Here is a 15,250-nt window from a genome sequence, read left to right as displayed (position 1 = left end):
ATGCTGTTCATAATTGTATTCATAGCTTGTTTTTATTCTTTTTTGTCAAGATATAGTGAGTTCATTAAATGCGTAAATGATTATAAGACTAAGTTGTGTAATTTAAAGAAAATTTAATTGGAATATCTAATTTCTCAGTTAAAGTTTCTACCATGAGAGTGTGAAAGGCAAGTTTTAAGTGCAGTAGAAATTAATGCAAAACATTAAATTTTGAAATAAAAATGAGAATACAGTTTGAAAAGAAATGATCTCAAAAGAAAACCAACATTCAAAGGTTAATATAATCATATTATCCTAAATAATTGAGCATTAGGTTAAAAATAATATTCTCTTTTCCAGGACAATTTGAAGCACAGCTAATTGCATAAATAAACAAATAAAATATTTTACATGGCACGATATGAACAACGTTTGAAAAATCCATTTAGATTACAATGGGTAGAGGTCAATAGACTATATGAAACTGTATGCAACTTTCTCCTTATGATCAGTGTTACAATATGATGTCAAAGTCTTATTTCTCATTGTTTGTAAAGTTAACACAGTTCTATTAATTAAAATTAGTTAAATACTTATTAGAGTTTCCTAATAGCCTCAATGAGCTGACTCTATATCATGTAGTCTTAGATCAATTAAATTTTCATACTTTAGCCTATACTTTTATTGTTTTTTCGTGACATTTTAATTGCCCTCCCTTTCTACCAATTTAACAAAGTATGGAGGGGACAAATGAAAAAACATAGTGGGGCAGTAGATTTAAACTTAACCATACCAATAATCATATGACCTATAAAAGAAAATCCCAATTAAAATGAAGAAATTGCCATATTGGATGAAAATGAAGACTCAATTATACGGATCCTATAGAAGACCCACTTTAAATATAAAGACAAAAATAGATTAAAAGGAGGTTCCAGTTCTACATGTAAGGAGCTTAGAGTTGATACTCAGTCCCAACAAGAAGTAAAAAGCCCTAACAGACTGAAAAAGCAACAACTCTCTTGGATTTGTAAGAGAAGTGAGAACACAGGACAAATGGTTGCCCTCAAGATTGGACACACAGGTGAATATAGGGAGTCATGGTTTGCTGGGGCAGAAACTTACAAGGAGAAATCACCATGGAAACCAGCGTCAGGGTAGGATAACCTGAAATATAATTGATGAACTGTTGGAGGCTCAGAGTGGACAAGTCTGAGAGTTAAAAATTCCAGGGGTACCCAGTCATGGAGACCCCCCCCCCCCACAATATTGTGAGATTCACCTCCAGGACATCAACCAGGAACACACAGCAAATATCTGATAAAAATCTCCTCTTGCTTCTGGCAGGGACAGGGAGAAAGTCACTACTTGGAAATATGCCAGAATACTCTTTTTTTAAAAAAAAAAAAGAAAACAGAGCCTGCCTTCAGGAGAAACTAATTAAATATAACCTAATCTGCTGGGGTATTATCAGAACCTAACTGACCTGCGGGAAGGGAGAACTTAGGGGAGAAAAAAAAATGACTGAAAGCACTTATGATGTTCACAGTCTAGAAAATGACTCACTAAAAGATTAGGCCCTATTCATAGGACTATAGAACGCATTCTCTACTCCCTCATCTTACCAACACATTATTTAAAGTCCTATTTACAACAGTTCCTTTTACAGGGTACATCATGTCGGGCTACCAAGAAAATTCCCAGTCACGCTAAAAGGCAAAAAACACAATCTGAAGAGACAGAGCAGGCATGAGAAGCAGACATGGCAGGGATATTGAAACTGTCATCAAACTGAGAATTTAAAACAACTATAGTTGGCTCTAATGGATAAAGTAGACAACATGCAAGAACAGATGGGCATTGTAAACAGAGCAATGGAACTTGTAAGAAAAAAGGCAAAAAAAAATGCTAGAGATATAAACCACTGTAACAGAAATGAAAAAGGCCTTTGATGGGCTTATGAGTGGACTGGATGCTTCCGAGGAAAAAATGCCTGAGATTGAGGATATCTCAATAGAAATCTCCAAAACTAAAAAAGCAAAGCGAACAAAGAATTAGAAGACAGAATAGAATATCCAAGGATTGTGGAACCACTACGAAAAGTCTAATATACATGTAACAGGAATACCAGAAGAAGAAAGAGTAAAAGGAACAGAATGAATATTTGAAACACTAATGACTGAGAATTTCCCCCAAATTAATATCAGTCACCAAACCACAGATCCAGGAAGCTCAGAGAAGACTAAGAAAGATAAATGCCAAAAAAAAAAAGACACCTGGAGATATCATTTTCAAACTACAGGAAATCAAAGATAGAGAAAAAATCCTGAAAAAGCAAGGGAAAAAAATACTTTACCTATAGAGGAACAAAGATAAGAACTACATTGGACTTCAACTCAGAAACTGCTCAAGCAAGAACAGAGTGGAACAAGATATTTAAAATCACCAATCTAGAATTTTGCTGTACACTGTGAAATTATTCTTCGAACGTTAAGGAGAATTAAAGACTTTCTCAGAAAAACAGAAATTGAGGGAATTTGTTGCCAGTAGACCTGCCTTTCAAGAAATGTTAAGAGTCATTCTTTAGAGAAAAGGAAAATAATAATAGGTCAGGAACTTGGATCTACACAAAGAAAGGAAGAAGGAACAACTGAAGGTGAAATAAAAACTTTTATTTTTATTATTCTTAATTGATCCAACAGGTAAGAGTTTGTTCAAAATAAAACCAACAATGCATTCAATTATGCATGCTTATGTAAATGTCTTATATGTATATATATGTGCTTATGTATGCTTATATATAAATGAAATAAGTGACAGAAAAGATATAGGGAGTTAACAGCGGAATTAGGATTATTTTGTTATTATAAGGCACTCGCACTCTCTGTGAAATGGTATAGTGTTATCTGAAAGAGGACTTGGATTGGTTTAAATGTATATTGCAAACTCTAGAGCAACCACCAAAAAAAAGTAGAGAAGAAGAAAGATCTGAAATGAGTAATCTAAGTGTCCATTTTAGAAAATTAGAAATGGAAGTGTAAATTAAATTCAAAGTAAGCAGAAGAAAAGAAATAATAAGAATTAGAGCAGAAATCAATGAAATTGAAAACAGGAAATCAACAGATAAAATCAATGAAACCAAAAGCTGATTCTTTGAAAAGATCAATAAAATCAATAAGTCTCTAGCAAGGCAAGGTAAGAAAAAAAGAGAGAGGACACAAATTACTAATATCAGAAATGAAAGGGACATGTCTACAGATCACATGGCCATTAGAAGGATAATAAAGGAATACTACAATCAACTCTATGCCCACAAATTTGGTAACCTACATGAGATGGACCAATTCCTTGAAAGACATAATTCACCAAAACCCACACAAGAAGAAATAAATGATATGAATAGGGCTATATTCAAGAAATTGAATCAATAATTAGTAACCTTCTAAAACAGAAAGCACAAGTCTCAGATGGGTTTGCTGGTGAATTCTATCAAACATTTAAGGAAGAATTTATATCATATCTCTACAATCTCTTTCAGAGGATAGAAGGAGAGTCTGTTACATTTAATGTAACTACTGATACATTTAAATTTTTGATTATCTTTATCAGCCATCTCAGTACTAGAAGGAAGTCTTCCTTTTAGGAATCTTTAAGTTCCAGTGTATTAGTGAAATTAGTATTTAAAAGTTTAATACCTAAAATTATAGCCAGTCATTACATAAATGTATGTATAATGTTGGAAATTTATGCATATATAATTACATAGGTGACATTATTTGTAAATACATTTTATCTCAATTTTTAGTATGCAACACGACATCTGAGAAATTTGCTAAGGATAAGTGGCCTGATTCAACCCACCTTATTACAATATAATAGGGTAAGGACTCAATGTTTGTATTCTTAACAACTTCAGCTAATAATTCTAAATACTGCCAGATATCCAGTTCCATTACATAAGTAGATTGTTTTGTTTTTCTTTATTAAGAATTTCATGAGAAACTTGGATATAAACTATCAAAAATATATCCAGGATTTCCAAACCTTTAACTTGCATTGTATATGTTTAGCTTCAAAGCCTATTTTGACTCACCAATAGTGAGTTATCTCCCAAACCAGTCATAGTATTTTTTATGATTTATCAAGATGACTTTTAATCTTATCATTTTTAATTTTATCAATCAATACTTTCTGAGATCATAAAAGCATTCAGCAAATATTGGAATTGTTTCACGGTGGTATTATGTGGACTGTATGATTTCAAAAGTATATCTGTCTACTATCTATCTGTGGGTCATTTGTTTATTTGTCTTGCTCTTTAAATATACAAACTTGGTGAAAAATGAGTTCTAGTGAGAGTCCTGAGTGTACAGTATAGATGTAGGTAGGAATTATCCTAATCTCACCTCCAAGATTAAACTGACAGTAAAGAATTATTGTAAGGTATGTATTTGTGTGTGTATTTATAAAGCTTATCTTAGATTCTCAATTGATGGAAGTACCGTTTGATAACTTGTGATTTAAATACGCACATACAATTTAATATGAATTGCCTTATTATATAGCAGATTATTTGAATGAGCTTTTTTGAGTGTGTTTTAATTAGTTTTGGTATAATTTCCCAGTATGTGTTAAATGATAAAAACATATACATTTAAATAAAGAATCTAATATATTAAATCTGTAATTCAGATTGGTTTTATAATGCAATGCAATTGTGTTACATTGCAATGCAGTGTTGTCCTAACATATTTTTTATGAATTAAGGAACTTTATTATTTATATTTACTTATAAATATATTTATTTATATAATATATGTAATATTAATATATAATATACTAATATAATTACTATATAATTATTTATATTACTTAACATTTATAAGTAAAATATAATTATATATTATGAATAACCATAATACTAATAGGCTCATAGGCTCTTATAGTTTCAAAAAAAAATTTACCTACATTAGTATGTATAGGTATTATGAAAATACCACCAGTGTGAGTGATGGTAACTCAAGATATACCATTGATTTCTTCTTCAATGCTACATTAAAAAATGGAAAAGTTTCGGGCCGGCCCCGTGGCTTAGTGGTTAAGTGAGCGCGCTCCACTGCTGGCGACCCAGGTTCGGATCCCGGGCTCGCACCGACGCGCTGCTTCTCTGGCCATGCTGAGGCCGCGTCCCACATACAGCGGCTAGAAGGATGTGCAGCTATGACACACAACTATCTACTGGGGCTTTGGGGGGAAAAAATAAATAAATAAAATCTTTAAAAAAAAAAAAAAAAAAAAAAAATGGAAAAGTTTCATCCTTATAAAATTTTTCTTTGTATGTAAAAATGAGTTTATTATTGATCATATGTTCTTTGTTGCTATAGAAATTTAACCATATTATTTTTAATTATTCACATTGAATTTAAAATTTATTAAATTGTATTTTAGTTACTTGCATATAATCTGTCTTAATTAGACTGTATGTTTCCTGGGGTTTGGGAGAAATTTTTATTTCAGTTTTTTGATACACAAATCACCTGGTAATTTAGCAAGAACATAGCAGATGTTAGACATGTAGCTACTGAATAAACTAATTAATAAAAGAAAAATGCATATTTTACAATTAGATTTAATTGACTTACATAGAAATCCAAAATAGTAAAGGGAAATTGTTTATATTTCAAGTATTAAAATGTTTTATAAAATATTATAACTCTTAAGGTAGATGTAGAAAAATGTTATTAACTGTTAGATATGTCCTTGCTTAAAATGTAGACCTGAAGAAAATAATCAAAAGAACAAGTGGGATGCGAGTTTCCATATTAGTTTCCTAGGGCCACCAAACAAAGTACCTCAGACTATGTGGCTTAAACAACAGATGTTTACTGTCTTAGTTCTGGAGGCCAGAAGTCAAAATCCAGGTGTTAGCTGGGTTGGTTCTTTCTGAGAGCTGTGATGGAAGGATCTGTTCCAGACCTCTCCTTGTAGATGGCCATCTTCTCCCTCTGTCTCTTCAAATCATGTTCCCTCTATGCATGTCTTTGTGTCCAAATTTCCTTTTTTTAACAGGACACCAGTCATATCGGATTAGGGCTGCCCTAACGAACTCATTTTAATTTGATTACCTCTGTAAACACTCTATCTCCAAATAAGGTCATATTTTGAGGTTCTGGGGGTTAGGAGTTTAATATATGAGTTTTGGGGTGACATTTCAACCCATACCTGTTTCATACATTATATTTGTATTTGATAATGAACTTCCACAATCTTGGTCATTTTTGAGTATGTTCAATATGATGGATTGTCTCCCTCATCCATTCCACTCTCTTTTCTGTGTGGCCTTCACTGCAGAGCCTGGAAAGCTTTAAGCATCTCTTGGATTGGATTCTGAATGCATATTAAATTCTTCCAAACAGATGCACTCACATGACTGTGTGCGGTGAGAGAGAGTTCTAGATGACTTCCTTGTTGTTTTTCTTTCCTTCTTTTAGTCACTAGCTCCATGAGTGTCAACGGACAGTTGCAACAGCCATCTGATGGTTATAAGTTGACAATCAATTTTTTTAAACATATTTTCTTGTTACTAGTAATTTTGAAGTGTTTTCAAACATTTTAACAAGAATATGCAATTTCTACCTTGGAAATTTATTATTTGAGTTATGTGCTAACTATAGTACTCTTACCTGAGTTTCCGTGTAAGTTTATTTGGTTGTTCTTTATTATTTTAAAATATCCTAAAAGTCACTAAATTACTATTTCCTCCAAAAAATATGTGGTTATAAAAATAGATCCATAGAATGCTCTGGGGAAAGATGTTTTCTCGTTCATTAAATTTAAGAAATATGGAAGAGTCACAATGTATGTTCAATATTGTTGCTGAATCATGTAGAAGGAAATGCATTTAAGTTTGGTTCATACAGTACTTTCTAAATTCACCAAGAAATGAAAACAACTTGTGATGCCATACATGAAACCTTCAATACAACTAGTGAACCATGTGACATATTATGAGAAATGTACTATGTTATCTTTCCCTTGTTAATTGTGGCCATATCATCTATTTTTAGCAATTGTTAAGACTATATAGAAAGATCTCTTGTTCTAAATGGACATCACATGTTGTCAATAAGACAAGCTATATTCCATCATAACTCAAGATAATAATATTTTCCATATTGATGACAACAATGTATTTATTTTTATTATGTAAATGTAAGATTCTCAGTCGCCTTTTTTCTTCCTGATAATTATTTTAGATGATGCAAATAGAAAATTAAAAGATATGTTGTGGACAGGTTATTTAGCTTATCAATATATGAATATTGATTTCATATGTTTTTCACTTACAAATATACCTCAAAGTCTTATTTGTTATTTACAGATTAAATTGAGGAAATATAATTAAAATATAAAAGCTAATGGACATAGATCCAGTTTGTATATACAAAAATTTAATGAAAATAAAGTATATTTAAAATTCAATTACATTTTCTTCACACTAAAATCTTACTTAAGTGGATAATTAATTTTCATAAGAATTAATGACCTTTTTTTAGAAAAACATACTTTTTAAAAGCAAAATCTAGGTGGGAATGTTAATAAGAATGGTCTCATTTTTGTATTGTAAGCCAGAAAAAATTGCATTTTATTTTTAGAGCTTGGAACATACTGATCGCTTCAAGTCTGCTTGTTAGAGGAGAGGGGTGCAGTAGGAGGAAAAAAGGAAGGTCAGGATGAACAGCAAATGAGGCTGTCATTGCTAAGCTGCATCAATGGAGAAAATGCCATGGGACATTATTCAACTAATCAGGGATAACATGAGCGTCCTCATTCTGTCAGAAAATATGTACAAAAATGACCTCTCCTTTTATCAGGAACAGTGGGATACAACAGCTTGGTTATTATTTATGTATGGAGAAGGAGGTTTTTGTTATGTTCCTTCTTTCTCAGTGATGCATTCTTACAATTTTTTCTTATCATCTAGTATTCTTCATGCCAGAAACATTTTGAATAAAATATGAATAGAAATTTAAAAAGCATCTGTTTTATTACATAGTCTTTTTCACTAGTAGGCTTTGATATTAGATTTTAAGGCGATAGAAAGGCATAAAACTTACTTTTTCAGGGAGTTTTAAAGCAAACATAGATGTATACAATTGCAAAGGTTTAAGGAAAAAATACCCAGACTTAGCATGGATTTAAAACCACGTCTTGGGGGAACATGTGAATCCAACATGTTCCAGTTTATGGTAAAATTATCATTGTGTTACACAGTTGATTTATGATATTAAAAAAATAAAGTTCCCTTCAATCAAATTATGTAAAATATCAAATTATGAAGTATCCTTTCTCTATAGAGTAGGCTAAAAAATTTTGTCCTATTGTTAAGATTTTTTAAACTTAAAAACAAAGTAAGTAGTTTTAGAGGGGATTTCTTAAAATATTCTGTTACTTTTTCATTGTGAAAGATAAAAAATTGTGAAGTAGGTGTTACTCTCTGCGTGAAAATTTCCTTACTGAATATTGTTATGATATTTCTCTTTGCATGTACCAAATATGGGTCTTTTTAAATGCACAGTAAGATAATGTCACTGGTCATCAGAATCTGGTCGAGAAATATTTTATTTTTCTTTACTTGTACTAAATTTTCTTTCAGATAACAAAAAGATAATGAATATTTCTCTATTTTTCCCTGGGTCTTAGGAAGGAAAAAAGTGCATGAGAGATAAATTATTCATTTAATTGTAACAGACTTGGCCCAAGGCCCTCGGAAAAAATTGACGTTCAAAAGTAGGATTCCTTCTTCCAGAAGAACAGGAAAAGCAGAACCTCAGTCAAGGGTGTGGCTGTTATGTTGAAAATGTTGTGGGTTCTGATATTTTGTGACTAAATCCTATATCACCAAATAATAAGAGAAGTATTCAAAAGATGGAGGCATAGTACAGCTATGTATTGTTTTAAGGGCAGGCATTAATTCTATATTATATTTATTGTTATGCATAATCTTCTTGAAGGAAATTGAAAAGATTATTACTATTGCCTTGACAGTAAAGAGACATTGGAGACTGACACAACTGCTACCCTTTCTTTGTTCTCACTTAGCCATCAGTGGCCTAAATCTTACAGATTCTTTTCATAGTTGGATAAAGGAATAGATGTCTCCTAAAATCTAGGAGACATCTATTATAGTTGATGCTGTGTATGGTCTTCCTCAGTGTTCAGAGGATGGGTGCTAGAGTATGGACAGAATCTATTTTTTCAGTTATTTCCCATTTAATATAAAAAATAATTAATAGACGGGGCCAGCCCAGTGGTGCAAGCAATTAAGTCCGCACGCTCCGCTGAGGCAGCCCGGGGTTCGCCGGTTCGGATCCCGGGCACGCACTGATGCACCACTTGGCAAGCCATGCTGTGGTGGCGTCCCATATAAAGTGGACGAAGATGGGCACAGATGTTAGCCGGGGGCCAGTCTTCCTCAGCAAAAAAAAGATGACGATTGGCAGATGTTAGCACAGGGCTGATCTTCCTCACAAAAATAACAATAATAATAATTAATAGACAAATGAAAGCACAATGAAATGGAAGGATTTTTTTCTTATTTTGTAATGAACAATTAGGATAAAATTTTATTTGTGTAATATAAATAAATGCATGAGAATAATGATAGTATATTAAAATGGAAGAGCCCTGAGAGCAGGAATCTCTTTTCTATTTTGTTCACTATTATATCTCTAGCGTCTGTATCTACAGTAATGTCTGCAAAGAGAATATCAATAAAGATGTGTTGATTGAAATTGTTGCTGAATGAAAGAATTTTCACAGACAATGCTAGATACAGACAGAAAACTTGGTTGGAAAAATGTAAATAAGAAAAAAAAATCATGTATATGCCCAATATGGCCATCAATTTTTTCTTAATTTTTACTACTTTTTTTTTTTTTTTTTTGCTGAGGAAGATTCACCCTGAGGTAATACCTGTTGCCAATCTTCCTCTTTTGTTGAGAAAGATTCGTCTAATCTATGAATCTATGGCTAATATCTGAAGCCAATCTTTCTCTTTTTGTAGGTGGACTGACCCCACAGCATGGCCACTGACAGACAAGCGGTATAGGTCCACACCCAGGAACCAAAACCAGGCCACCGAAGCAGAGTGCACCGAACTTAACCACTAGGCCACTGGGGCTGTCCCTTCTACTCTTATCTTAATGTTGTTCTTAATGGTGCTAACATTAGCTATATTATATATTATTTAATCACACTTTAAATATTCTTTTTAAAATGGTTATATTTTAATATACTAATCCATATCTTGTGTATAATATTGCATACAATGTTATTTTTAATTTTTTGTGTTTCTTGAATAATATTTTTTGACTTGAAGTAAAGCTTGATCATTTTGTTTTGTTTTTAATTCAAAATCTTATTGCCATTATTTCAAACACAAAATTATACAATGGACTCTTACTTTAACAATCTGTTTACTTTTTATTCAAATATAGGATTCAGTTTTTATTTTATTTACATATTTTGTAATTATAAACCCAGTAAAGTCGGAAGCATGTATACAAGTTAGAAATGATTTAAAATTAAAATGGGAAAGCCAAAATTGGAAAATAAGTGTGATTTCTTTGATATTAATTATATAATATAAGCCTATCAACTCCATAAAAAAGTTAACATGTTGCTAACATGATGTTTATAATTCCATAATGTTTGTGTCTACAATTTGTTTCTTGCATACTTTTCTAACTAATTTTCTAACTTCACAATACAATGTTGCTTGTTTATCTTCTGTTGGGCATCTGTTTGCAACAGTAGTACTAAAAACCAATATTATATGTATCTAACATTGGTTCATCACACAGAAATTTACTCACTTTTAAGGCTTTAACCAATATCTTACTGAAAATTTCTAATTCAGCTTATTATCACATGATCTTTTAAATATTATTATCTCTTCTCAGCCAGTTTCCAAACTTCTAGTGCCTTCATCTTCCAAACTATCCAACACTTAAGATCCACATAAAATATTCTTTTTCCTGAACCACAGTGTAGTACTTAGTGCTCCTACTTTGGAAAAGGAAGACCAGAGTTAAATCACTCGCTTCTAGCTTTCTGACTCTGGGTCAATTACATAAATGCTCTAAACCGCAGATTTCCGGTCTGCCACATGAACTAGATAGCCCTACTTCATGAGAGTTTGTTAAATAAGATGATATATGTAAAATAGTAAATAAAATGTTTGACACATGAATAATTCATTCAGTAGTAGTTATTGCTGTCAGAATATTTCTGCAGGACTGCAGTTTCTTTGGCTCTCAACCATTAAACTAAAATCAACTTCTAAGGACTTCCATTATTTTAACTAAACCTATAGATTTAAATTTTAAATAATAACCATTTTATTCAAGCACCTATACTCCAGAAAAATTAAACCATGTGTCAATTTTGGCATAATCTCAGACACTGTTGCTTTAGTGCATCCATCATCTAACATGACTGAAATTTTGGCTTATCTTCAGAAAATTGAAAATAAAACATTTTGCTTTAAACTTCAGTGACTATGTCAATCCAAATTAATCACTTTTTCATCTGTGTTCTGCAATATTTTGTCTTTACTTCTTAAATTTATTCGGAAGATCTATATTAAGTAACATGCCACTGGACGGAGAAAATTTTTCTTTCACATGCATGCGTATATTATTGAATGAGATTTTCTGGTTCAGGAGAGATATTTAGAGAATAAAAGGAGCTACACGGTGTTAAGCTACTCAGCTCAATTAAATTAATTGTTCAATGGAGCAACATAGTCCTAAATCCATCACATTCAAAGTCAAACCATTTTATATATTTATCATCTACTATATTAAATTTCATTAGAAATGCCACAGTCTGAATATGTCTTACCTCTTATATTATTATAAGCTCTTTATGAGCAGGGACACTTTCTTATTTACGTTGCACATTTTATATTGCTTCCCAGACTGGAATCTTTAAAAAATATTTGTTTATTAAAGAGTAAATAAGAAAAATAAATTTAAAATGGTTCAAATTAAAAACATAATAAGAGAAAAGTCCTATTTAATGATTAAAAAGGACAACCTACAAGTGTAACAAATTTTTTTACAACATAACTAAGAAAACTTCCAAAAATACACAAAGTAGACTAGAACAAATTTTAAAACGTACTAGATTTTTGATAGGAAGACTCAGTTGTCAAAAAAAAATCAGTTCTCCTCAAATCAATGTATATAATTATAACTTATTTTCTGCTCTCTCTGGAAAAAGATTATTACACCCCACCCACTGCCAGGTGACTTGCAATGCCTCACTGAGGGAGGAACATACTTCCATACCCTATTGAGGGAGGCATGACCATCTTTGGTCACTTGCTTTAGCCAAAGAAAGTAAGGAAAATTGAGCTGTGCTGTTTTGCAGCAGAAGCTTTAAGAGGCTTCCTGTGGTTTCACCATTAACTTTTTCCTCTGCATCACAAACGAGATAGAAATTCGATTCCCTTAATGTAGTTCCAGAATAAATAACACATGGAATACAGCCAAAAGCAAATATTGACAGGTGGGTGAGATTTGGGGATTGCTGTGGATTGAATGTTTGTATCTTCCTCAAATTCATACGTTAAAATCTAATCCCCAACATGATGGTATTTGGAGGTGGGCATTTGGGTGGTAATGAGCTGATGAGAGTAGAGCCCTCATGAATGGAATTAGTGGCCATATAAGAAGAGGCCAGGAGCTAGCCTCTCTGTGAGGATACAAAAAAAAGTCGATATTCTGCAATCAGGAAGCAGGATCTCACCAGACACCCGATCTGCCCGCACCTTGTTCTTGAACTTCCCAGCCTCCAGAACTGTGAGAAATAAATGTTCGTTGTTTGAGTCAGTCTACGGCAATTTGTTATAGCAGCCTGAACCAACTAACACAGAAATTGGTACCCAGAAGTGGGATGCTATTGTAAAAAATACCCCAAAATCTGGTTGCAGCTTTGGAACTGGGTAATGGGTAGAGGCTGGGAGAGTACCAAAGCATATGCTTGAAAAGTGAATATTGTTGTGAAGGGAATTGGAAAGGTGATTCTGGTTAGAACTCAGAAAAAAAAAGAGGAAAGCACTAGAGAACACTTCTATCTTCCTAGAGAATACATAAATAATCATGAACGGAATGTTGGTAGAAATGTGGATGCTAAGAGACATTCTGCTGGGGTCCCAGACAGAAATGAGGAGCTTTTTATTTAAAACTGAAGGTAAGGCGATGCTTGTTATAAAGTGGTAAAGAACTTGGCTGAATTGTGTCTGTTTTCCAATGTTTTGTGGAAGGTAGAACTTGTGAACAATGAAATTGGATATTTAGCTGAAGAGATTTGTAAGCAAAGTGTTGAAGGAGCCGCTTGGTTCCTCCTGACTGCTTATAGCAAAATGTAAGGAGAGAGAAGGAACTTGAGGATAGAATTATTAAGCAAAAAGGAACTAGGACTTAAATTTAAAAATACTCAGCCTACCCATATTGTAAAAATTGAGAAAGCGTGCTCAAAATATAACATGAGGAGAATGGCCAAGCAACCATTTGATAAGGAGATTAGTGTGGGTGTGAACCAGGTACTTAATCAACACCGCAGCAGGAAAACTGCCAGTTGGAACTGAATGGGAAGGAGATTGGAAGGAAGGAAGGAAGGTTGTTAGACTATTTGGATTTTACTAGACAGGACCATAGAGCTGTTTGGCTGTAAACATGCTCTGTTCTTCTAGACAGGAGAAGAAGGACCCCAAGGCAATTCAGGGCTGCCTCCTTGTTTCAAAAGGGGGAGCCATTGCCTTGCTTTCAGCAGGCCAGAAGACCTCTGCCCAAAGCTGTGGGGGCAGAGCTGCCCAAAGCCACTGGGGGCTCTATCCCTGTTTTGCAGAACCCTGAGGGCAGGACACCTGCCCAGCAGAGTTACAGGAGCAAAACTGCAGCGCTAGTGGACCTGGAGGGCAGAGTATGGAACCAAAGAGGATTTTAAAGTACTAAATATGTTCCAAGCCACACAAATAAGGTGTCTCATTAATCCTTAAAATTCTGTCAGTTATATATAATTTTCTCAATTTTCTATGGACTCAGATTCCTGTATAGAGTACGGCTACGTTTAAAAATAGATATGCCTGCCTATTTTTATTTGGAGAGAAATGCTTACTATTATTCAGGAACTATCCTGAAATGCAAGTTGCTTTATTGGATTTTTTTTTTTTTCATTTTTTCTCTCCATTTTTAAAGTGGTGCATAATCCTGTCAATTTTCTTCATAAAATCATCACCTTATATTATTTAAACAAAAAAAGAGGTTTTCAAAATAAAAATGAGAATTGATAACAGCTTTAAAGTTTTTTTAAAAAATAAAATCATGAAATATGTTTTTTGATAAGCATTGCACCAAGAACACATTTGTTTCAAAATGAAAAAGTTTTACAGATACATGCATATTTCAGAGTCAACATTTTCCATAATTGGTTTCCATGTATTATATTTCATACAAATGCATGTTACTGGATTAGTTGCTCAATAGATTAAATTTACTCTCTTGCACACTAGAACTTAAACAAAAGCAGGTGTTGCTTCTTAATGGAATACTGTGAGCCTATTTCTGTAATGAGCTTTACAGACACATAAATCTTATCTGCTTTTTCGAATCACATTCTGCATTTTATCAAACTTGCCTGCTACCGAAGACTTCAAGAGAACTACAAATTTTAAATTGGTTCTTAATTTGAGGGCCTTTGAATATTTAGATTATAAAAAGCCAGTTTTAAATTCCATGGCTTTTCTGTTTCAGCATCAAGGTCATTCAAACATTTTTATTACCAATGGAAAAATCTATGTTACACAATGATTACTTTCAGTAGCAATCCTTGAAGGCATCGAAGGATCCAAATAGAGGGCATGAAAATTTCCCATTCTTCAGACTTTGTTGACAGGCATAGATAGGCAAGAATTCTCATAGACAGTCTTAAAGCTCTGTTTATTTTTGTGTTTAAGACTTCTTGCTGTGTTAGCTCAGAACCGGTCTTCCTCAGCAAAAAGAGGAGGATTAGCATGGATGTTAGCTCAGGGCTGATCTTCCTCACAAAAAAAAAAAAAAAGACTTCTTGCTAAGGGCAAATTAACATTTGATAATATTTGAATTATTCCATCACTAGTTTTGTACAATACTATTTATAGAGATAATTATTAATTTCTGCATTACGTTGACATTCTCATTCTAGATAACTTAACTGTAACCTT

Source organism: Diceros bicornis, chromosome 8 (genome assembly GCF_020826845.1).
Source record: "Diceros bicornis minor isolate mBicDic1 chromosome 8, mDicBic1.mat.cur, whole genome shotgun sequence".
In the NCBI taxonomy this organism is placed as follows: Eukaryota; Metazoa; Chordata; class Mammalia; order Perissodactyla; family Rhinocerotidae; genus Diceros; species Diceros bicornis.
Note: the sequence above shows the minus strand (reverse complement) of the source record.